Source organism: Vipera ursinii, assembly GCF_947247035.1.
Source record: "Vipera ursinii genome assembly, chromosome: 2".
Classification (NCBI taxonomy): Eukaryota; Metazoa; Chordata; class Lepidosauria; order Squamata; family Viperidae; genus Vipera; species Vipera ursinii.
This window is the reverse complement of record NC_139513.1, coordinates 101,597,493-101,623,594: the sequence shown is the minus strand read 5'-3', so window position 1 is coordinate 101,623,594 and position 26,102 is coordinate 101,597,493. Positions and strand designations below refer to the sequence as shown.

The window sequence follows — 26,102 nt, the reverse complement described above, 5'->3', positions numbered from 1 at the left end:
CCGCAATCACATTGTGCTGAAGGTGTCTTTCCCCATTTATACAGAGAATCGGCACACACCCCATGAGTCGTTCTAATTCTATTGTATGTCACCCATATGTGTCGGGGTAGATTAAATCCTCGAGGTATACTATTAGGATTAATATGCTCAGAAATATCTAGGGAGGTATAGCTACTCCATGCTTCCATCCACTTTTGTATAGTGCTCTGATGTTCGGCCAGCAGCTTAAGCGCTGTGAGGAGTGGTGGATTTCTTGACTTTAATCGACATCTTAAGAGATCAGAGGTATAGGTATGAATGCGTAGAGAGGAGTTTAGCAGGATCTTACTATACTCCCGAATGAGAGCTTCTTGTTGTCGTAAGTGCAGGGGAAGTATGTGGCTAAGAACTGGTAGCCAGTGAATAGGTGTAGATTTTATGCACCCAGTAATTAATCTCATCGTATGGTTGAGTTGAACATCAACAAGTCTTGTATGTGAGCTGTTTATCCATACAGGTGCGCAGTATTCCGCTACAGAGCAGAAAAGCCCAAGGGCTGCGCATCAAAGAGTTGGAGCTGAAGCTCCCCAAGTTGTTCTGCATAGTTTTTGCAGAATGTTGTTTCTGCTGTCAACCTTGGCAGCCATATTCTGAATATGTTTTTTAAAAGACAGGGTCCTGTCTAAGGTGACCCCCAGATATTTTGGAGTTGCCTCATATGGGAGCAATTTGTTATTTAGGTATACATTGAGTTCTCTTTTTGCCAGTTTATTATTAAGGTGGAAACATGATGTGACTGTCTTACTTACGCTTGGGATTAACCTCCATTGGTGGAAGTATGTGCTCAGAGTTGTAAAGTCTGCTGTAAGTACACCTTCTGTAACTTCGATGTCCTTGTGGCTATATGCTAATGCCAAGTCATCAGCGTAAGAGAACTTTGTTCATAGTGTGGGTGGTATATCAGAAAAATATAAGTTGGCTAGTAAGACTAAGGATTGATCAGCACAGCTCCGATAAGATCTAAACCCAACCTGTTCAATCGGTATTTGTTCGTTAATTTTCTGTCCAATTCTGTTAAGTATCAACCTTTCATGTAGTTTATAACAAACACTTAACAGAGCAATGGGGCGATAGTTTTCTGGCTTGTTGCTTTCTTTTCCAGGTTTTAATATGCCGATTACCTTGGTTCTCTTAAATTCTGGAGGGAGCTTACTGGAAGTTAGGATATCTGTGTAGAATTTTGCCAGCCATTCTCTTGTGCGAGGCCCAGAATGGATGATAAATTCAGGCATTACTCCATCAAAACCAGGAGATTTTCCAGCTTCGAGGAAGTAATACTATATGATTTCTAAATAAAAGAATATGGGATCAAAATGATAAATGCAATGCATAAACTTTGAATGTTCATGATTTGATTAGTTATTCATAACTAATATCTGATTTCTATCCCTTCTATATATCATAAAATGACTGAAAAAAGTAATAGTGTAGTAAGACTCTGTGAATATTGAAAATAACTTGGTATATATTCTATTTTGAATATAATGTTCTATTCCTTCTCTCATTGTTATTTCTGAATTTTTCTTCCTATTATATTCCATGTTTTATTATCCATATAATAGGTACTCTTCATATAAATTCAAGTTACCGTAGTTTCCGGCGTATAAGATGACTTTTTAACCCATGAAAATCTTCTCAAAAGTCAGGGGTCATCTTATACGCCGGGTGCTGAAACTTTAGGGACAGGGCTGGCTGGAAAACCTGGAGCGGATCTTCCATTTAGTCTGCGCAGGGAAAGCGGGACCAATTGGAGTAGAAGCTGCAGTCTGTGATTTTTTACAGGCTAGGGTCTGGGCTTCTTTCCTTCTAAAGTTGAAGAGCAGCTGTAGGCAGGTGGGGAATGCAAGAGCAACTTGAAAGGCAGGTGGGGAATGCGTAGCCAGAGCAGCAGCTTAGCTCTAAGGACACATTTGACTCAGGAACTGGGCAGGCTGGCTGGAAAACCTGGAGCAGATCTCCCATTTGGTCTTTTTTTTTAATCCCATTTATATCCCGCCCTTCTCCGAAGACTCAGGGCGGCTTACAATTTAAAGCACAAATCAATGTGCTTAGCAATAGCCTTCATTCTATGTATATGCCTGCTTATTAGAGCTTTCACCCCCCCCCCACAAGCAGCATTATTACAAAGTCAGCTTATTGCTCCCAACAATCTGAGTCCTCATTTTACCTACCTCGGAAGGATGGAAGGCTGACTCAACCTTGAGCCTGGTGGGATGAGAACCTGCACTAATTGCAGGCAGCTGGTGCTACTTAAGGCTCTGCACAGGGAAAGCTTTAGAGTGAATTAGGAAAAGTGAAAAAGTGAATTAGGAAAATAGGAAACAGTTGCTGGAATTGGGTATGTGTAGTTTAACGAAGAGAAGGGTGAGGGGTGACATGATAGCAGTGATCCAATATCACAGTGGCTGCCACAAAGAAGAGGGAGCCAAGCTATTCTCCAAAGCACCTGAAAGCAGGACAAGAAGCAATGGATGGAAACTAGTCAAGGAGAGAAGCAACCTAGAACTAAGGAGAAACTTCCTGACAGTTAGAACAATTAACCAGTGGAACAACCTGCTTCCAGAAGTGGTGAATGCTCCAACACTGGAAGTTTTTAAGAAGAGACTGGACAGCCATTTGTCTGAAATGCTATAGGGTTTCCTGCCTTAGCAGGGGGTTGGACTAGATGACCTCCAAGGTCCCTTTCAACTTCTTCTTCTTCTTCTTCTTCTTCTTCTTCTTCTTCTTCTTCTTCTTCTTCTTCTTCTTCTTCTTCTTCTTATTATTATTATTATTATTATTATTATTATTATTATTATTATTATTATTATTATTATTATTATTATTAAAATTCCATTTATATCCCGCCCTTCTCCGAAGACTCAGGGCGGCTTACAAGCTTAGCAGTAGCCTTCATTCTATGTATATGCCTGCTTATTAGGGCTTTCACACCCCTCCCAAGCGGCATTATTACAAAGTCAGCTTAATTGCCCCCAACAATCTGGGTCCTCATTTTACCTACCTCGGAAGGATGGAAGGCTGAGTCAACCATGAGCCTGGTGGGATGTGAACCTGCACTAATTGCAGGCAGCTGGTGTTACTTAAGGAGGCATTATTATTATTATTATTAAGTTTAATCCACTTGCACTGTTTTATGTTTACATGTTTGATGACAAACAGCCTTATGTTTATAAGTGACAGTTTTCCTACTAAGTACCTGCATGTCATAAGCATTTGAATTAAAATTACCATATTAAAATCAAATCTGATGTTTTTTAATTTTTATTTGGTGTGCGTTGGAAGAGGAGTAGTCTTATACGGCGAGTATAGCCCAAACCCTATAATTTAACAGGAAATGTAGGGGGTCATCTTATACGCCCAGTCGTCTTATACGCCGGAAAATACGGTACATAAAACCCTTATGTAACTTTCTTCTTTTACCACTGTAGTCTTTTGTTGTTAGACTGCATTGTTTATTTCTGAAACAACTTGTGGATTATACTCTTGTTTTATTCTGATATTTCCTTTAAGTATATAATAGCAAGATATTTTGCTATTCTTCCTCCATAATTGTAATGACAGGCATAAATCTGCAACTTCTATTGCTTCCTTTGTTCAAATCATCATTTGATTACATAGTAAGAACACTCTTCCAGGTATCAATGATATGCAAACATGGTACTTGGCAAGCTTATCATAGCAATGCATTTTGTTTCTGGTACATTTATTGAGAAAAATGGAAAGAAAACACCAAAATATATGTGAAAATATATGTGAGAGAAGTAAAGAAAGATAAGTCAGAGTGCATAGTAGTATTTTTAAAAAATTGGGGGTAGCACCATTGCCCCTCCCTTGGACTTTGTTAATTCTATCAAAAATATCCCTAATAAATATGACTAGATTTGTTCTAGATAAAGCTTTACAGTATTTCAATGTTCTCTTATTTTGCCTGATACAAATCACAAACTCAGTTTGATGTCTATGGATATTTATGTCAATAGCTGTTAAAGAGCAAAGTTCAGAAATAAAAACCGTTTTAATATGGATAGTGCCCCAATGGGAGGTGATTGGGATTCCAGATGATTTATCTGAATTTCCTGTAGAAATCTGAGACAGAGAGAATAAAGCATGAAGTTAGATTCTATTCAATTTTGTTGTGATTAGCATACTGTATTCAAAAGCCAATAGAGGAAGCGCTTCTTTTTTTTTTTTTTTTGCAAAAAAAAAGGTGCCGGAAAGCCGTACTGAGCGTTCTATGAGAAAAAAAGCCCTGAGCATACAGATAACACTTTTTCATCACTTTTGCTTTTAAACATATTTGATAAATTCTAATTTAAATTGTCTATACAGTATGCTTCATTTATAACTTTGTAAAAAGGAAATGATTGAAATATATTTTCTGCCCTCTTCTGGAAGATACTGAAATACCTGTATGTTCAGACTTGGAAGTAATTGTATTATGAGCCAAACCAGTCAGATTGATCAATGCTAGCAACCCCTTGATACAGAAAATGTACACAGGATTAGAGCAACATCTAGTAAAGAGCTGAGTGAGTTTACAAATATTTGTCCCAAAAGTGAAATGTGCAATCACATGGATGCATTTTGTATCAAGTTGCAGATGGTATGCTAATATTTTAATTGGCCCTCAGTAAGAGAAGATAAGAATTAAGGCACTGAGGTAGAATGATAGAACCTGTGGAGAGTTTTGGGGGCTGGTCAAGGTTACAGTTTTTTAGGTTTTTTATATGTTTTTTATGGTTTTAGTTTTACTGCTGAAAACCACACAGAGTTGTTTTAAGATGGATAGCCATGCAATTTTTTAAAAACCAAGAAAATTCCAAGTTCTCTTTTAAGGGAAGGATGGAAAATTTGTGAACTACCACAGGCTTCTGAACTACAACTCCCACCTTCCCCAGCCATAGTCATTGGGAAGGACACAGGGAGTTGTAGTTCAGCTATAGATCTACTATGGATGGCTGCAATCTTCTATTCTTTTGATAAGAATTTATTCATGATTGAATTGCATAGTAAAATATACTTGGAAATAAATAAACCTAAATTCCTTGAACTTCAGTATTTGTAATGTGTTTTTAAGCTATGCAGCAAGTTTTGAAGATGGCATATTTTGCCAGCAGTAATGAACTAGCATATCAATTTGTTTTGCTCAGAATGAAATAATCAACAACTTCCATCATGTTTCCATTCTTTTCATGGTTAAAATATATGCAAAGGCAACCTGAGAAAGCCTCGTTTTCTCAGATTCTTGAGACTCTGCTCCAGTACTTTGAGATAGGACATTACATTTACACCATCATACTCCACAAAGGGTTCCTACAAATGTTTTTGTCAGGTCTATAATGTATATGACTTTCTTTCAAAGTATGCGTGTACTCATTTATGAACACCTTCTAGGAAATCAATTTATGGTAGTGAGGCTGGAAAAGTTGACTTTATGCCATCTTGTATCTGTGAAATAGGTATTAATTTTTGTACTCTATTTCAATAATATTGAAATAGCATTATCTGGTTATAATAGTAATGCACTGATTTTGAATATTAGAGAAAATTAAATGCAAGAACACAAGATCAAAAAGTAGTTACAGGGAGTGGTAAAAGGGAAGATTTAAAAATATGAAAGCACTATTTCTGCAGAAGAAAATATAGTTTTACAATTATAATTCAGACAATATTATGCTTTCACAGCTGTGTAACACTTTGCATTTGCAATAACTTTGAATTAGGAACTGTTGAACATATGCCCTGAGCAAGCAGAAGTATTGATTTGATCAAAATCTTTCTTTCTGGAGTTTCTTACTAGGAATAGTTTTGTCAATTCTGCTAGCCTCGTATGAGGTTATTCATGTTGTTGCATTGTGTTCTGCAAGCATCAGCAACTTGTGTCAAAACCTTGTCAGCACCATGTATAATTTTTCAAAATTCCATAAACTTAAAAGTTATATGATTGGTATTTAGCCTGTATAAAATTGAGGTGCTCGGAAATAGTGGGTCAGAGGTCTGAACAGTATAAATGCAGAATTACGCTTTCTACAGTTAGAATCAACACTTACTCTATATCCTTTTTGCTGCTTAGTTGTAGCAGAGGAAGCACGTGCTGGTTCAATTTGCTTTCAGTTCTTTCCTTAGCAAACTTACAGAATTAGAAAGTCACCTTGTCATTTTTGTCGCTATAATAATTCTTGCAAAATATAAAATGCTATGTTTCTAGTGTTCCTCTAAACCACTATGACTCCTGTCAGTCAGACTTTGAGCTTGAAAAGCCATCAGGCCATCAACATGTCACTGTGTTAAAAGCATGGCAATTTGGGGTACTTAGAGTTTCCTTTGGAAACAATAGAAGTATTATTTTCAAGGGAAACTAAAAGCTTGGCATATGGTTAAGGTCGTTCTTTAAAATTGATATGTTGAGACTCATACTGATGAATTTTAGAGTGCTGGGACTATTTTGTTGCCTTCCATCATGTGAAATAGACCCGGGTTGGGAGTGGAGGTGGAGGAGGAAATGGTAAAGATCTTGCAGAGATGAGACGCTAACAGACTTAGTTTATGTATAGAATAGAAGGAATACATTATCCACTTTTTAACAGAAAATTGGGAGGTTTTTTTAAAATGTTCACCTTCCTCTTAATGTATAAATATAGTTTGTAGATACATTTGTGTGAACTCTCACTTCTAAATTAATGTAAACCTGCTGCATAATACTTCCCTTAATTTGCTAAAAAAGCAAGAAATACCTTGATACACTTCCGCTCTCACAATCACATCATAACTGTTCCCAGATATGATTATATATCCTGTCACTTCTTTAGCTACTGCCAGAGTCACAGTATCTGAGTGCTGCATGAGGTTCATTTTCTAATGAAGCAGAGTACATTCAGTATTACAAGAGGCACTTGAAAGGGAACATCTTTACAACTTCTACATTTTTAAAGTAATTGATTTTTTTCCCTGGGAAGTAACAGACAACTGTTAACCAAAACCACTTATCTCACAAAAGCTGTCTGATTTTTTTTTAATCTCCTCTTATTAGATAATAACATGTCCTGATTATTTGGTCCAATTCATCTATTAAAATGCTCATTATGAGATAATAGGAAGTAGTTCTGGATTCTAGCCTAGAAAAGGCATCCTTCAGGTTCCTTCCCACCTGGTCCTTAGTAACTGGAGGAGAAAAAGAAGAGTGGATCGCTAAAATAATCCACACTTAAGGCCAATTTATCTAGCATGGGAAGCTCATGGCTACACTTTGAGAGAAAAGGTGTCAGGATGCTTCTTTATTTTTAGAAGATGAAGCAATAACACTAATTTAATGTGGTATGACTATCAAACCACAGTGTCTCCTTTGCAATAAGGATTCTGCTGGAACAAGCCAAACTTTAAGGTAGTTCAGCATAGGTAAGTATTTTATCCAGTTGTAATTACTACTCATTCACTACTGTTATAAGTTTGAACAGTCACTGAATGGGTGGCCCTTAGATGAGGATCACCTGCATCACTTTTGTACATTTCTTTCTGACATTTATTTATTTTATTTATTTATTTTTGGGACTTATATGCTGCCCTATCTCCCGAAGGACTCAGGGCAGCTAACAACAATAAAAAATGCAATAATACAAAAGTTAAAAAAGGATTAAACTAGCAGCCCCAATAATAAAATTAAAAACATTTTTAAAAATCCCTATCATCAGTCCAGGTCAGTATTATAGACCTAAGGAAAGCAGCAATATTTTAATTTCATTAGTATAGGCTTTCCCTTTCTTTGTTCACTGCCACCTGGCATCCTGTAGGCCTACCTAATCTCGAAAACTCAGAAAGTCCCATATGTAGAGGTGAAAACATGAACAGCCAAAGTCATTGAAGTCAGGTATTCTTGTATATATTCATAAGAATAGGCTTCAGACATATTAACACATGGGTATTCATATTGGAAATTGTTATGATATGACCAAAGGGGAATGGAATATTAAAAAAAAAGTATTTTATAAGCTCTTTGTGAAATACCTGTAAATTTCAAATAACACTGTTAGCTTTCCGTTCCATTAACCTATGCAGAGATAATTTCTGCTGAGTGTTTTTGTACTGTTCAAAGTATTTTAGTGTGTGCATGTAGGAAACCATACCTCTATTATTTTCATTTGGCTTCTTCAGAACCATTTGAATAAATTCCTCCCCTGTGGCCACTTCCATATTACTTGGAGAAACTGGCTCTGAGTTGGTTGCAAACTCTTATTCACAAGGGGTTACTAGTTTTCCATAATATAATTCCAAATGTACTTTTAATGCAGTTCTTTCCCTTTTCTCTCTCTTTTGTTAATTATAATAAATACTGTTTTTACATCCAGAGTAAATGAAAAATTATGCTGCAGACAATAAAAGCCACTGGTATGCTTTTATATTTTATGTTGATATAATAAAAATTGCACACACATATAAAAACATTCAAACTTACAGTTTCACTTCAGTCTAAAAAGGAATTTCTTCTGAAAATGGAGCTCTTTATTTGCAGCCATTTGTTTAGACACAATTTTATATATAAAAAAGGGAGAAAAATCAACTTTCCAGAAATGAAAGCAAAAAATGCTATTCATAAAGGGGAATATTTGTAGCTCAGGGTTGACATGAGGGATCCTTGATGCTCTCTGAGCTTGCTTGTTTTCTTGCAGATGTTTTATTATCCAACACTGAAAGGGCAAGCCACCAGAATATCAACTCACAACAAAGCACTCCTTACTAGCACTGATGATGTTACCTAGTTTGGGTGATGAAATGTCTGCAAGAAAACAAGCAAGCTCAGAGAGCACCAAGGACCCTTTTAAAATTGACATACTGGTTAAACAAAGATCTTGATTAATTCCCCTTATGCAAATTATATGGTTTCATATAAAAAGGGAATAAAAATTGGACTACATGTCAAGCAGTATTACACTCTGTAACTTTTAAGGAGTTAGATGCTATAAACGTGGTTTTAAAAGCTAATGCCGTTGATTTAAGGATTACAGAATTTATTCTAAATTCCTTAGGCCATGGAACAGATCATCATTTCACAGGGCATTTTCTGCCTGTAGGACATGACCCTCTGATACCTTGCTTCTTCACTTGACCCCTGTGATGAGGCTTTCTTCTTGTGAAGCCCACAGGGTACTGCGGAAGAGGACCTACAGCAGGACATTAGCGTCCAATACAATGATTAATATATCCCTGGTGCAATAAGGGCAATGTTGTGTTGTGATCATTTGGCTTGGAGTGCATGACCTCCATTTTTTTAATTCTATAGTTCCAAATTGTGATTTTGTTGGAGTGCTAGATTATTTAAAGGAGAAAGAATCAGTTGTCTATTCTCTATCATTTTAAATTAACATGTAGATCCATGATTGGTACTTTTTGTACTTTCTGCATATCCTTTTCAAAATTCAGTATGCTATTTAAATTTAATCTGAGCAGCTAGTATAAGCTTTAAGAGCGTAAGCAATACAATGCTAATTATAATTGGAGCAAATATGTTTTCTTTTAAATATTTGAATTCCTTATTATGCTAGGTCAGATTAGTGTCACTTCTGTCATTTTTCCATGTCTTAATCTGATAGTTATTTTATTTCTTAATCTGTATTTTCTTTAGAGCACCACATGTTAAATTGTCCCAAAGATGTTTCACATCTCATCTACAAAGCTTCTTGGATTCAAGCTTCTTGGATAAGAAGTGAAACACTTTCAAGGAAAACAAAGAAAATCCAGTTGCCTTTTGAAAAAGCACCTTTGGGACAACCATGACTTGGATGGCTGAGAATCTCCATAGCCACATGTTAGGTTTTTTTCCCCTTGTGTCTTCAAGAAAAAGACTGCCTAGACTATTCTTTGCAGTTTTCTTGGCAGGATTTCAGAAGTGGTTTGCTACTACCTCCTTCCCAGGTTGAGAATGACTAATGCAAGATTATCCAACTGACTTTGTGCCTAAGGCAAGACTAGGACTCATGGTTTCCCTTTTCTAGCCTGATACAATATAAAACAATACACTTCACTTAAGCATTCATCTTATCTATAAGATAAATCATGTTCTAAAAATTTTCTGTATGCAGTATTATTATTATTTTGATGCATATGGATTAAAGCTGCAATTAACATTCCATTTTAACAATCCGACAAAAACCACAAATACCCTTAGCAAGAATAAGTAGAAGAGCAAGTAGGTAAGTGAGAAAAATGCTGAGAAGGCAAACAAAGTGTAAAAAGAAGGTATGAAATAAAGAGTGTGAAAATAATAATTAGAAAGGGTAATAAAATGGAGTGTAGCAATGTGCACCAGAATGTGGTAATGGAAGTGACAGAATTACAATAAATGTTAGGCATAATTTTCTATAATGAAATGAATAAATATATGTCCAGTAAGTTTTCATACAATAAAAACATTCTCAACAACATCATCTACCTGCTCACTGGAATTAGTTTCAAATCCTAACATCTGTCCAGTTGATGCTGGACTGGGAACTTTACAAGAATACAGTTGTTTTAATAAGTAGGTTCATTGTAAGAAGTAGGAAAACTGTTAAGGAAGATTGATCATTGGCAATGTAAAATGCAAAGCTTATTTATAATATAACCAAAGTTCAGTTATGTGTCTGACTGTGCCTCGTAAGGACCAATTTTGTTTTCTTCTGACCTAGACAGATCTAGTTCTTATAATACCTGCGTATTTTCATCCTTTCAATTCCATTATGGTATTATAGTTAAATATCTCCAAGCTTTGCAAACATAAATATGTGGAAAGTGACATTGCCCTCAAATGTGATTCCTTTTTAGTGTTTGGCACATGTTAAAGTTCTTGGACATATGAGTTCATTCTCCAGTTTTATCCCACTAAGATAGAAAAGCAATAGCAGTTAGTTTACCATCTCCCAGTAAATATGCTTAGCTTGTAAGGCCAATGCTAAGAAAAGAATGAGACATAAAATCTAATCAATCCTAGACCAACCTTGTGTAAAATGAATTAGTCTTCCAGGTTGGATGGAAAGATGCTGAGATTGTGACAATAACTGTGAGAAGCAAAGTCAATCTTCCTGAAAACAAATGGAGAACAGCAGAACCACCCCTCTATCAAAGCACTTTGTTCACATCCGAATACAGAATAACAGAGTTGGAAGGAATGATAAGGTCTTCTACAGGGTCTTCTCCCTGTTTGAGAAAAAGACCCTATACCTATATCAGTGCCATATCTAGTATGGGTGATTTCAGTCAAGGGGATCCATGAGTTCAGATTTCTAAAACTGAAACGTTTTGGTGTGGGGGTTTTTTGCATGTTCAGGATTGCATGGAAGCTTTTGTGAGTACAGCTGTGTAGGCAAAGGCTCTCAGTTTCTAAAATTTGCACTGTACTTATTGAGATGGGATCTTCACCAGCATCAAAGAAAGACTTTACAGATAGAAGAGATACTTATTACCTGATGTTGTCAGGTTTATCCTTGCTGTAATACCTGAATGAGGTGAATTCCCAGAACAAAAGTTGCTTTGAAACTTCAGAATGTTTAGAAATCAAGCATTATTGAAGTAGCTTTATTGACCCTGGCTCTGTGAGCAAGGAAAGCTGACAAGATTAAATTAATGTATAATCTTGAGAGAGGTTTGTATGTTTAGAAGTGTTAACACCACTTTATAATGCCTTGGTAAGACCATACTTGAAATATTGCATCCAGTTTTAGTTGCCACAATATAAAAAAGATGCTGTGACTCTAGAAAGAGTACAGAGAAGAGCAACAAAGATGACTAGGGGGCTGGAGGCTAAAACATATAAAAAATGATTGCAGGAATTGGGTATGTTTAGTCTAGCGAAAAGAAAGACTTGAGTGACAGTTCCAATATCTAAGGGACTGCCACAACAGCAAGGGGTCAACCTATTCTCAAACCTGAAGGCAGAACAAGAAGCGAGGAATCAACCTAGGACTAAGAAGAAATTTCCTGACAATTAGAATAATTATTCAGTGGAATGACTTGCCTCCAGAAGTTGTGGGTGCTCCAACACTAGAGGACTGGACAATCATTTGTTTGAATAGTATAGGGTTTCCTGTCTGATATACAAATACATCAGGCAAGGGGCAGGAGGTTAGATTAGAAGTCCTCCAAGGTGCCTTCCAACTCTATTATTCTGTTAAGATATGAACCGCACTATGTAAACCATAATTGTGGTTTACCAAGGAACAATGATTTTAAAATTCATGACTTAATGCAGAGTAATAACACAATCTTCTGTTTAAAGATTAACCATGAGATCTATAGAACCTATTTTCCTGAAGGACCAAGCAGCTTATTCAGTGAAGCATCACCATTCCCTTCTGATTTTATCTTGCTTATGGATGAACTTTTAATTAGCATATTCATGGTTAACAAGAGACAAGAGAAATGGATGCTTAAGATTCTGCAGCTAATTAACAACAAATAACGTGATAACATTTTCCTCTTGCTAAGCTGGTCCTAAAACTTTAATATTTATTAGCATTTATTTCTTTCTCCAACTTCTTACTTCCAGGATGGTATTATTTGAGTTATGTCTAATATTTGCATATCAAGGCTACTTACTTTCAAGTTACTTTCCTTAAGGAAACACTTGATAGAGTAGATTTATAAAGGTGCTTTCATATTTTTAGCATAGTTTGCTATTTAATAAGTGACTGTTTTCCTCCTCCAACACCAGCAGAATATTATTTGAGACAGTTTCCCATCTGCAAAATGCGAATAATATTTAAAGGTAAATTTCCTTTACTTGCAGTATATAGGATAGGAATGGAGAAGGGTTTTTTTCCCCCTTACTGAAGCAGTTTAACACAATATCCAAGCACAAAAGTTAGGAAATCTGATCTAGGAAAAAAAACTGGATGTTTATATGCAGCAGTCAAATACTGTATGTTTAATGAGGGATTCTAATTTATTAAAAAGCTGAAAATAGGGTGCCTTTTTCATTCTAGTCTGATTTTAGAAGCTGTCCCCCTTCTCTTAATCTGAAGTCAAGCCTGTCCTCCAAAGCTCCTCCCTTTTTTCATAAAGAACAGATGGTGCAGGAGGATAGCAGAATGCATTGATGTTGTAGAAATTGGATTTCTGTTTCCATCTCATGCATGTCATATTGTCACATGACAATACAGAACTGGAAAGGTTCTAGGACCATTTTTTTGTGGGGCGTACTAAAGAATAAAAACAAGAAATCCATTTTTCTCATAGCTCAGCATCGCTCCTGTTTCCATCATGGTATCAGGCTTCTTCTGACAGGCTGGACTGGAAACAGATAACAAACACTCAAGAACACAGTGTCTTCTGATAAGATGATTTATTATAGAAAAGCAAAGAAAGCAATCCCTCTTTCCAGTGTAATCAAGCTTCAAATATTTGTGCCTCAATTCTCTTCCCTGCACGGTGAACCAGTATCTTGCTAGTGGACTGCTCTGGTATCAAGTTGTATGTTTGTGACTGTGTGAAATTGCTCTCACACATGATATTTGGGCTGTGTGCTTGAAGAAGGAAAAGGATTGATTGGTAACTTTGGTATTCTTTCCTGGTTAATATTTAATATGAGGTGAGAATTAATTTGGACATTCAAAAAGCCTTTTTTGTCTGTTTGGTCAGTTTTAACAAGCCTCAATTCTTATAAACAATATCACTGATACTGGGTTCTGTATTTTTCAGTACTGCTAAGAGAGATGGGGGGAGAGGGAGAAGGAAATTTCATTTGCCTGCTGGTTACAAATACTCTTTGCTTGTTATTTCTTTCTTTCGTTGAAGTTGATTTGGATTAGAAGAGACTTTCTGAAAGGTCAATTGGCCTGTTGCTAATATAGGTCCTGCTGTACTTGAGATTTAATGTGCTCTACTTGAAAAGGGGAGCTAGACACAAACAGGGACATAGGCTAAAGCATTTGCTTTAAATATAACTTGAAGTAGGGAGATATTGGTTGTAACCTTTAGGGAGGCTGAATGAAGCAGCTTTTAAAATGTTTGTTCTTTATGTTTACTTGGAAAAAGGAAAAAAAATGATGCTTCTTACAAATGTTACATGTCAGATAAAAAAGTACTAAAACTTGGGTACATGCATCTATATTTCTATGGAAACTAAATGTCTTCTCTGTAGTTCAGGTAACGTGTTTTTTTTTCCTTTTAAGTTGATAGTTTGATTCACCAAATCAGTACTGCTGTTCTGAGTGCCCTAATTCATGGTTCATTATTTTACATTCACTTGTTCATTTATTTATTTTAGTAAGTTTGACCCACAAATCTTGGCATACATAATAGCATGGTAAGCATTTTAAAAACCCAAATTACTTCTTTACGTATGAGCAGAATTAAGACTACTCACTCGAAACCTCCATTGAACTGACCGATGACTTTTAAATGAGACATTCAGGAGCATTACAATTGTGAAGGGAATAGAAGTGGGTCAACATGTCCATATCTTACATTTTTTTAAATAAAATTTAGCATTTTAACCAGAAACTTTTTTTAAAAATGCTCATAGAATAAATAAATAGTTAGGCGAAGATGACTGCATTAATTAAATCAATTCCTTATTTAAAGTCCTTTTAATTTTGATGAACATTAAACTCAACTAACCTTATCTTGATTCAGCTCTGAAACTCTTCTACAACTCCTAAATATAATAACAACAACAACAACAACTAAAGTAGAGCCATGAAATCTTTTGGCTGCCAGTGGCTGCATTTAACTGGGGTTTGGGAGAAGAAGGGAATGGGCAACAGTGAATGGGATGATGCAAAGTCACACATAAACATGCATTATATTTGTTTTGCTTTGTCAAGTTCGATTAATTTTTTTTCTTTTTTCTTTTTTCTTTTTCTTTTTGCATTTTTAATATGTGTCTCTGTCTGTCTTAGGTTTTAAACACTATCATGTTTTACACTTCAGAATTATTCAAGCTTTATTGTTCTTTGTTAATTCCATGGCAATGTACAGGATAAGCATGGTCTAAATTTAAAGATTAGGTACCCATAGTTTAGGGTTATAGTTTCATGCTGTGATATTAAAGCAACTGTCATCTTGGTCTGTATTGCCTCATAACAATGTTGGTCTACAGACCTTCATAATTACATTATCCAACTGAACTGATATGCAGTATGTAGTTAAAGTGCTATTTGTTCCCAAATAATGTGATGTCTTCTGAATCCACGCTGGCATATGAGATGTTTGGAAGACAAGCTTTGTAGTAAACTTGCTCACATCCCCGCTAATGTAGACTACTGTATACTAGAATTAGACTCTAATGGTTACAATGACATTGCTTTTTCCATTTGTGATGACTGATTTTGTTTCTGAATTTGTAACCAAGATTATAAATAAGCCACTGGAAGGAAATGATTAACTCCCTACCGCTAAATTTATTCCTATTAAGGCATATAAAATGTGATATAAGCTGGTGTCAGCTGGGGATGCTTTTACATTTTGTTTTTGGAAAGTGAGGCGGTTAATATTACCAAGAATGGCTTTTCAGCTATGCCTTTGTTGGTAAAGGAAGCTCTAGCTATAATAATTAATGCCTAAATTGTTCTGAAAGGAATTCATCTTCACTGAATTTTCTAAGGGAGATGCCTAACAGACTGGAATAGTTTGTTCAAGCACCACTTTTGAAATTTCTTGGCTAACCAGCTTTTAACCACATATCCATATTAGACATGCCATTCACAGACATTATGTACCCAGGGATGATCTCATTCAAAATTCTAGGAGAGTCTTTAATAATTACACTTTTATTCTTATCCTGAATGCATTTACCAAACAGAGCTAGGGGTAACAGCCTTATTTTTGAGAAACACTCATAATAAGTGCCATAATTTAGCAGTCGCTGACTGTGAAGTTTGTCCCATTATAGTATATTCCCTTTCTCTGGCTTTTGGTGATCTGTATAGTTAAGCCATAAAAATCCAAAATAGATTTCAGTGTTCCATTTTTTAAGTAAGTAAGGAAACAAACAATAGAAGAAACTATGTAAAAATTCTTAAGCAAGTCTTTGGAGTAACACTGAGCTTCTATATCTAAATACAAAAAAAAAGTTTACAACCTGTTTGAAACTGGGCCACATGAACAGCGGGCAAGCCCATGCGCAAGAAGTTCCACTCATGTGAGCAGAGACAGCACTTGAGCGGAGGGCGCTTGTGCTCATGCATGAAGCTTCACTTGCGCGAGTGTAGCTTTGTGCACACACACTTGCCACCGCTCACATGAATGGAGGTTTGCATGCGCATCATTTGTATGGCCTGGTTTCGAATAGGCACAATCCAGTAATGGGCCACACTCAGGGAGTTGGGAACCCTTGATCTAGACAGTAAATTGAATGAAGAAATGTAGAATTCCAGAGTTCTAGAATTCATGTCTCCCTGCTTGTTTTGGAAAGTGATGGGTGATGGGTTTTTCTCCCCACGGGCAGATGACACCTGATGGGAGAATAATGGAAGAGGCAGAAAATACACTACTTGCTGCCCTGAGATTTCCCACTTTAAGTGTAGGGTGTGGAAGTCCAATGAAGCTTACAAGAGCAGGCAATGCAAATTGTGTTGATCTATGATTAAAGGAAGGGAGGAATAAAATTAAAGTATCCCAATGGCGGGTCCTATGTGCAATAACACATGGATGCTCCAGAAATATTTTGTCCCACAAATGAAAGTCTGGAAAAACAATGAAAAATTATTTCTCTTCCTGTTACTTCATGATGCATTATAAACAAAGATAGCACTATACGTTTTGTATTATAATATCTTTTGGATTCATTGCAAAGTTCTGGATTCTGTGTATGCTTACCAGTCAGGAAGGCCTATCCATTATTGACTGGCATATATGCCCATCATCAAGGGTAGTGCATTAAGTGGTAGTTCTTTAGCAAGATGAAAAAAAGAAATTCTGAACATTGAAGACACTTGGAAAAATGGTGAAGCATATTCTAGCCGTGAGCATATTGTGAGCAGTTTTTGCCATTTGAGAAAGTCCAAAGCAAGACAAAAATGCTTTGCTTTCACACTCAATTTCTCTAGTATGCTATGACAATTAACATTTGATTATAGCCAGCAGCACAGAATTCTTTTTATCAGTATGCATAATACACATATATAAGAAAATCACTCTAAGGATCTGTCTGTAGTAAATGTGCAGACTCTGAGCATTGCTCTTCCTTTAATATAAATAAATTAATGAGTTCATTTTTTCAACCACATCTTATCCAATTAACTTGATTTAGAGATAATATATGTCCACGCTATGTAAATCTAATATAAAGCTTTAATAAGTGTCCATTTGAAATTATGAGAATTCTTAGGTTTAAATCAGATATTTGTTTTAGGATATTCAAATATTTATATTCTTTATCAGATAATCCTAAATTAAATATTGACAAAACAGTATTTAAAAATCTAGCTCTTAATACTATCACGCAGAATAGCTAAGGAATGATCTTCAGTAAATTGAAGCAGGCTACAAAGGCTTACACTAGAGAGTTGTGTCAGTGCAGAACTAAAAATATTCTTTTCCTCACATAAGACATTATGGTCATACAAGAAATGCTGAATAAAGACAATAGCTGCACTTCTCTGTTGTATTAATCAGAAAGAGTTAAACAATGAAGCAATGGCAGAAACAGCTATTTATTCTTAAAAATATGTAAGTTATTTATTCTAAATTGCTATATTTAATCTGTAAGATATATTCATTTTTTTCCATTTTATAGAAAATTGATTTGTAAATTAACATGCATTCACAGAGAACTAGAATAGCTTCTTTCATTTGTTATTATTTTTCCCCAGTCTTTATAATTATTATTTTTTTCTTCTAGAGGTTGCTGATAAGGTTGTCAGATTTGCCTTTTACTCTCTTTTTAAAACAATACCACTGTTACGCTTCAGTTTCAGGATTGCTTTCATAATTTCCTACTTATCCAGTTCTGTTTTCCTTTTAACGCACTCCTTCTGATTCCAGAAACATGAGATAAAGTTGTCATGAACACACACAGGAACACATTTGCATATTCACCAAATATTCTTGAGCAATTCTTTGTTCCTTTAGTTAGAATAAACCCCATTCAAGTAAAGACTGGCTTCTCAAGGCAAAGGTATTGGTAAAATTACCACTTTGGCTTTTTGACCATTAATTACCCTGTAAACAGATATTTTTACTTTCTTTATTCTTTCCTGATATGATACTGTCTGTGTGTTCATGTATAAAAGTAGAATGATGTTGTTTTCTGTATTCAGTGCAAGACGGAGTGATCTTCTTCACTTAAGTTTCACAATCTCTTGCAAGTCCAGATGCTCTTGTTCCTTGATCTGTAGGCTCTTCAGAGTTCATGGCACTATATTCCATTCCCTCCTTCCCATGCTTTACCACAGTTTTGGGAAATAGGTGGTTGGTAGGGTGGGTGCTCCTTAAAATTGTCATTTTCAGCCACAGAGCATGCAGAGTCTTCACTCAACTATCGTCTGCCTCCATTTTGAATATGTGAAAAGTAAAATTTTCCAACCCAATCCTAAATTTCTCTACTGATTTTATGGGAGCTCATTATATCACTGGAGATATTTAAAATCTCCTGAACCAAAGAGATTTTATCCTCCTGACCCAATGAAGTAATTGGGTGAAACTGTGAAGGATCCTTATTAAGTAGAATTTGATCTGTATGACTTTGGCAATTCCATTTATTTTTAGCTTTTTCATTTCATTCTCATTAGGCTGTTTTGTTGATGCCCTCCTGGCTTGTTTTCTAATATCTGAAAACATAAAACTTCCAAAAATTGACTAATTCCTTCATGTTTAAGGAGTTGGTATCACTTTGGCCTTAAGAGCACAACCTTTCAGAGAAAACAGTTGGAAATTAAGAGAAATTATGTGGTGGAAAGAGTGGCAATTTAAATCAACAAATTACTGAAATAATTCTTTCCACAGTAATTATAGTAATATGTTATGGTTTTCTAGGGCGGCAGCATGTTTCAGCCAACACTTTGTTGCTTACCCAATTAAGTTCAGCATGTTTTTTGTTTTCTTTTTACATTTACATACGTTTTACATTTTTGGTCTCATTTTAAACAGATAAACTTATATACAAGTTAATCACACATTTTATATTTTATTAGGAGATATTAACTTTTTTTTGCTGGCTGTAAATTGTTTCTTGAGATTCTGTTTATAAACAACACATGCACTTCCATGCTGTTTGCAGTCTGGTGATGGTGAGTTATTGGAGAATATATATTTATCTATATATCTATATTAGTATCGGACTCATATCTGTACACTGGTACCCATTTTCTACTTCTTAATAAAGTCTATGTTTTGTTTCCTTTATGTGAAATGAAAAGTTGTACATAAGCGCTAACATGAGACAAGAGTTGGACCAACAGTTCTAAAAAGCTTAGAGAAAGAATTTGTTCTCCTACAGAGATCAACATCAGCAAGAGAAGATTGATTAAATCTTAGTTTGAAAGTATCTTATAAGCTGAAAAGTTGTTGCCTCCTTTACAATATAAACTTTTAATTGTGTTTTGATGAACAAAAAGAGTGCTTAATTCATTCTACCATAAAAATAGGTAAAATAATATGATGATATATTTTAAACATTTTTGCAGATTGCTATTGAGCTGGAAGCAGAAAATGAACCACGCAAGTTGTAATGCCAGTAAAACAAGCTATTGGAGTTACAGTTAATCGAGTGTGCATGTTATGAATGACACAATTAATTAATAGTGGGATGTATTTCCTTGCTGTTTTATTTCTGATATGTTTTCTGCAAAGAAATTTAAATGGGCATCCTTTAATAATATTATTAATTTAAAAATAACACCTTATTTAACTTTGAAGAAGCTACAAGAAAGTCAGGATGATGTATTTCTAATTTAAGAACTGAGATTTGAACTTCAGTGATATAGCATTCCTGTTCATTCCTGTTTTTAATTTAAACTAAATAATGTTGGATACTAATTTTTACTTTGTTATTTAATTCTTGTTTCATTGGTTTTAATACATTTGAAAGTTTACCTTTTCCTTTTTTACAAAGGAAAATAGTTTACCATTTAAACTCTCTGTCCTGTATGCATTTAAGTTTTGGGCTTGCCTCCAAGGAAACATACACTGAATTAAGTTACACATAACATTGCCCCCCACATTCCTCAATATTTAATACTAAAAACTTGCAGTTTTCCTTGTGAATTAATTGTGGGTGGAATCTAAGTTATTTTTAGATTAACTAATTCAGTTCTTGGACCCCAGAAATTGAAAGAAGTAAGCAAAGTAGCAATAAATTATCTTTTTCAGAGATGGTTAAAATACTTGCAACTGAAAGGTCAACTTTGTATTTGGAGGAATTTTAAAATATTGTCTTTAAATTAATAAGCAACAAAATATCACCATTGCTTTCTTTATTGAAAACTAAATTAGCTATAAGATTTTCCCTCCCTTTCTTATTAGTTATGTAGATTACTTTCACTATTGGATGAGTCTGTGAGCTTGGAAGTACCTTATCTCTCTTTGATATACTTCTTGATATTCTTCTTTTGTGCCAATCTGTAGAAACATGGAACTTTGTCCTTTTCATCAGAATTGGGAAAAAAAGATCTGGTCGATGACGCTTACAGATTTATAAGCAAACTTTTCATAGAATTTGACTGATTTTTAAAACATGCTTTTATTTGCAAGCTGTTAGATACAACAAAGGGCTATTAGGAAAAAAATTAGGAAGAAAAGTAGCTACAACTGGTATCTTAGTATTTCTATGATAGTTTCCATATATATTCAAGCCTTCATATATTGTTAAATTAAAACACCATCAGGGAAATTTAATATTCTTCATTTAACATAGAAGAAAGTCATTTGCCAAGGTTTGTTTTCCACACCTGGGGTGTAATTATAAAAATAAGTAATTATTGCATGTCATGTTTATACTGCAGAATAATTTTCTTAAACAAATTGATTTTGTTTAAGCTCAACATGCTTAGTTACAGTTCAAGGTTCAGAAAAAAGGATGTTATTTGTAATAGTAAATCAATACTGGTGGCATACTGCATTTTTCCTATTGGTGTGTAAACTATTTTGATAAATAATGAATTTTTTACTTGACAGTGATGAATAAATAACATATAATTTGTGGTAAATAAACATTCATTAGACTGACCAAGAAATATAGTGAAATATCCGGCATCTATTTCTTAGATGTGAAAAGACTAAATTGATCTAATTGAATATCACAGTCAGCATGAAAAGTGCACAATGACAACACTGTTCCCATTAAAATATATAATACAACTACTCAGAGAAACAGTGTCTGGCCTTTTTAGAATTTGGAATTTTAATAGTCTGTAATGAGAATTCTTGGGAAATTGTTGCCATAATGGACATACACAATAATAAACTACTCATTTACTAGGATGTAAATTGTGAAGATTGCTCCCTGCTACCCTCACAATATTATCTGCTTAAGGTAAACAGGTTTCCAAAATTAAAAACAGGAACACACTTATTTGCATAAGCTGAGATATTATTGTTAATTCATTTCCTAAGTCTCCCAGGCCACCTTATTAAAAAAAAAAAAGGAAAGTTGGAAGTTATTGTTTGGAAACAACATTTAATAATTTGAAATACTTTCTATTTTCTATTATTCTCTTATTTTGTATGTAAAATTATTTCCAGGTAGAACCTAATTAATGGATGATTACTCTTAAATGGACCCTATATTGGTTTAAAAATGGAGAAAGGAGTAGATGTCTCTTCCATCACTATCTCCCATTTCACCAAACATGAGAAATGAAAGAAAATATTAGCATCTGAAGAATCTATTAAGCTATTGATTTCCATTCTGCTATTGCTTCAGCTATTGCTTGCTGTTTCTCTGATATTCAAGTTAGATCTATGTCTGAGGTAACAGAGGTTTGTACATTCACTAGTTGGTAGAATAAAAATACATGAAACTCAAATCCCTGGCTCCCGTCTAGTAGTAGTCTGAATTGTTGCAATGGAGATATAGCAACCTCCTTGAATATTCATTCTGGTGCAAGTGAATGGCCAGTGGACAAGTGTTTTTTTGTTTTTGTTTTTTTTCCCCCTCACACTAGCTGATGTAAGCTTCCCATTGCTGCATTGCTCCACACACTGGCCAGGATGTGCTCTTCAAAAGTGGGATGTTTCCTGGTTTTGTATGCATGTGTAAAATTTGGACAAAGATTTTTTGTTTGTTTCAGATTATCCAAATAATTTCCATTCCTTTAGAATACAACACTTCCTGGCTTCGTGAACAACTTGTCATTTTTCTCTCAGTTTAATAAAATATGTACATGGGTTAGATTTTATTCAAGCCTGCAGAATTATTCACTGAAATATGCCCCATATTGTTGAAACTCTGCATGATCAGACAGAAGGATAGTTTTAAAAAATATGTTAATATAGTGTTAAACCTATAGGAGTTGTCCTGTAAGATTTGAAATTAGTTTTGTAATTTATAACATTCTTCTCCAACAGCTTTACAAGATGTAGATTTAAAATGAGCAGAAACTCAAGACAGTCTTGAATATGAGGTTTAATATACACAGGTGGTATTCTTAAGGTCACCTGATATAGAATAATTAGCAGTTAAAATTCCATCTGCTAAGAGCATTAGCCTAACTTTTCTATAACCTTGCACTCTATGTGTACATCACTTTTGATTATCTATACTATGATATTCTAATCCAGAGCCAGTCCTGGCTAATCCCAGAAGAGTGAGATGTAGGCCTCTTTTAGAAAGAGGAAAGAGTATTTAGCCATACTCATGACCTTGACACACATAGAGAGAGAATAAAAGTCTAATAGTAATCTGTTCCATTCTGAATTCAAGAACTATTGCATCTGTCAGTTTGATGGCACCCAATGGCATGAATGTCCCAAACATCACCTGTGAAATTAAAAGGCATTGTGCAGAACTCACTTTCCTTTGATTTTTTTTTATTGAAAAGTTTTACAATACAATTTTCCATTAAAAACCCCCATCCCCCCCAACCCTCCCCTCCCCAGCTAGCTTGAAATTTCTTCAAGCTAGTGAAAATATTGTAGAGCAGTGGTTCCCAACCTTTTCTATACCCCATACCCCTAGAACGCTTCTGATATATTCTTGCACTCCTTACAAAAGTTTGAAATAATGGTGACAAATTATGCATATATACTATAATTTTGAAAACCCAAGTTTTTGCACTCCCTGGAATATCATCTCGCACCCCCCATGGGTTGGGAACCCCTGTTGTAGAGGATGCTTTCCATATTTATTTATAGAACTAGAACATTATTTGAATATCTTCAGCAAATTTTATTTGGACTCTATCTACTTCCCAAAATATTCAGTGCTACAAGCCACCATTAACCTTCCACTTGTATTTTAGATTTATTTACTTGCCTTCCATCTTTTACTCTATCATACCAGGTTCCTCCAGGCATCAGGTTCTGGTCAGGTATTTCATTCTTGCTTACTGAGAAAGTAAGTTTTTTAAATCACAAGTTTTTTGATATCACATAGAAGGAGTATATGGCAGTTATATTCTCTAGTATTATATAAAATCATAATATTATGAAGAATCTCTGCCAGTATGCTGCATTAATTTATTTTTCTGACTTTCATTTATTAAAATTGAAAATCACATGAGTCTTCAGGCATTGCTACATTAAGTTAAAAAATAACATGATGCAAAATTCACAAGTGATGTGCTGTAAACTTTGTAATATAATGATTTTCCCTTTAAAAGGCTTCTACCTTATTATGAGGAATACTGGCTCCTAAGTTAAACATTTTAATAAGAACTTTGTTTTTTTTCCCTGAGAGAAATAGATGCTGTGATTGAAATTAAAGTTGGAGTCATGCTGTTTGTGATTAATGCTAACAAACAGAAAGCAAAAGGAAACCATGATTCTTATAATAGCAGTAGTTACTCTAAATAGTGTTCCAGCATTCAAAATAATACATTTAAGTAAATTGTTTTCCTTTCAAATAGTACACTCCCATTTACACCAGAGAGACAGGTAGGCCAGGGGTTAAAGTTGACACCCAAAGCCATCCTACTGTATATCTGTCTGGTTTGCAGTCTTACCTGATTTAATTCTGTGAAATGTTGTTCAGTTTAAGAATTGTAAAAAAAAAGAATATCTATAACACTCAGTTTGGGATCTAAAGCTACTGTGCCCTCCAGATGTTCCTGAATTATAATTCCCAGCAGTTCCAGCCATTATGCCAATGATGACTAGGAATTTATATTTAATCAACATTTAGAAAGCCATAGGTTTCCCATCCCTGAAAATGTAATTGTAGAGACTGGAGACCCATAAGCACAGTGGCTAAATCCATGCTACAGATTTTTGTTCCTGTTGTTTCTGTAATGTTTTACTAATTCAGTGTGCACAGAATGTGATTGCCAATCTGCTACATTCTCTGGGTTTCCAACTTCATATCCCAAATGCTGCATACTATTTTTTTTAAAAAAATAAATGTTGTGAGTGCTAGTGTGGCAATTAGTCTGACATGCCTCTTTTATTGAAAGACTGTAATATTCTATTGCAGTGTGTGTTTGGATGTGTACACGCTGATCTGATATGTCAGCTGTATTCCTACTGACATATATAGCTGTGTGTAAATTCCAGAATTACTATTCTCATATCATACTTTAATAGTCTAGCACCAACAGTCACATAAGCTACAACAGCATTGAAAAATGAGTACATAAACAGAGGTGGGAAAATGATATAAGCCTTTTGTTACTTGGCTCTCCTGAGCTTTTGCTTATATACTTAGAGAAAACACTTTTTAGCAATATATCTGAAAGTGTGACCTTTTTCCTGAAGATGAAATTTCCTTATAGTCAGTAGGTTTACACACCATGGTTGGCTTTAACCCAGATTATGACAGCAACCTTATTCTATGAAAATACAACTGAAAAAAACAAATACAATTATCAGAAAAAGACTATGGGAGCAAGAGGTGATTGCTTAACCAATTATTGCCTGGCACTTTTTTATTTAGTTATTTGTTTATTTTATTTACTTTTCAATGATTTTTATTTATTATTTAAACTGCCTCATTTATTTTGTAATAAATTGCTTAGTTAATTTTGCACAGAGGTTTCAAGATCTTTGATGTCCATTCTTAGTGAGTTGGTGGCAGGGATTTGCTGTTTGCAACAAAATGAAATGTTTTATTCATATTCCTTTGCCATCTGTCAGAATATGCAGAAAAATCTAATCATTTTCCTGTATAAGTTAATTGGAGGGGGTTGTTTCTCTGTTCTTTTAGACTCAGAACTGCAAACTTGCTATATATACCTCATTCTCTGCAACTGAATTGCTGGAATACCAAACAAGATCCAAATCACTCTCAACTGGGCAAAAGCATGTGTTCAATAAAGAAAAGCCTTGTATAACTAGAAGGAAAAAAATTGGGTCATGATCACGATATATATTTTTTTCACAATGAACATAGATGAATCTGCAGCCATTTCCTTGACTTCAGTTAACTGCTCACTATTTCTACCACAAATAGGAAAAGTTAAGATTGATGAAAGAAATTCCTACATTAATTACCAATACATTGGATTTCAAGATGGCGGACGTGCAGGCGGTCGTGCTAGGCTGAGTTCTGTAAGTCTGTAAAAGAGGCGTCCTAGGAGCCCCTCAGGGGTGTTTTACACCCTCTGGGTTGGGGTGAAGGGTTTCGGCAGTGATCTAGGCAGCCAGATAAAGCTTTTGCTGCCTACTAACCTGGTCGGTGTTCCTGGTCGGCGTTCCGCTGAGCTGTTGGCCTGCTGCTAGCCGGGCTGGTTTTTCGCGGCGTTTCTCCGCAGCGTTGGGCGACCTCCGAGCTTTCTTCGGTGGCGTTTGGCATTGTCGGCGGCCGCCGGCGGTGTTCTTACTGACGACGGGGCTGGTGTCTTTGGATGGTTCCCGACTGTTGCTGACCTCGCCGGAGACTTTTGCGAACTGTTTGGGCCGTTTTTTAACCACCTCGGCTCTGCTCCTAATTCTGTCGGTGACGGTGCTTCGGCTCGTTTCAATGGCGGCGGTGGCGGCATTGCTCTTGGGCCGTTCTGGGCCAC

General features: G+C 35.3%; 1 protein-coding gene across 5 annotated transcripts in view; it reads left to right on the top strand.

Annotated features, from left to right (window-relative positions):
• Window positions 1-26,102, top strand: part of TENM2 (teneurin transmembrane protein 2) — a gene marked incomplete at its 5' end in the record, with an annotated part of 931,826 nt that overhangs the window by 645,178 nt on the left and 260,546 nt on the right. The gene's annotated exons all lie outside the window — the stretch shown is intronic.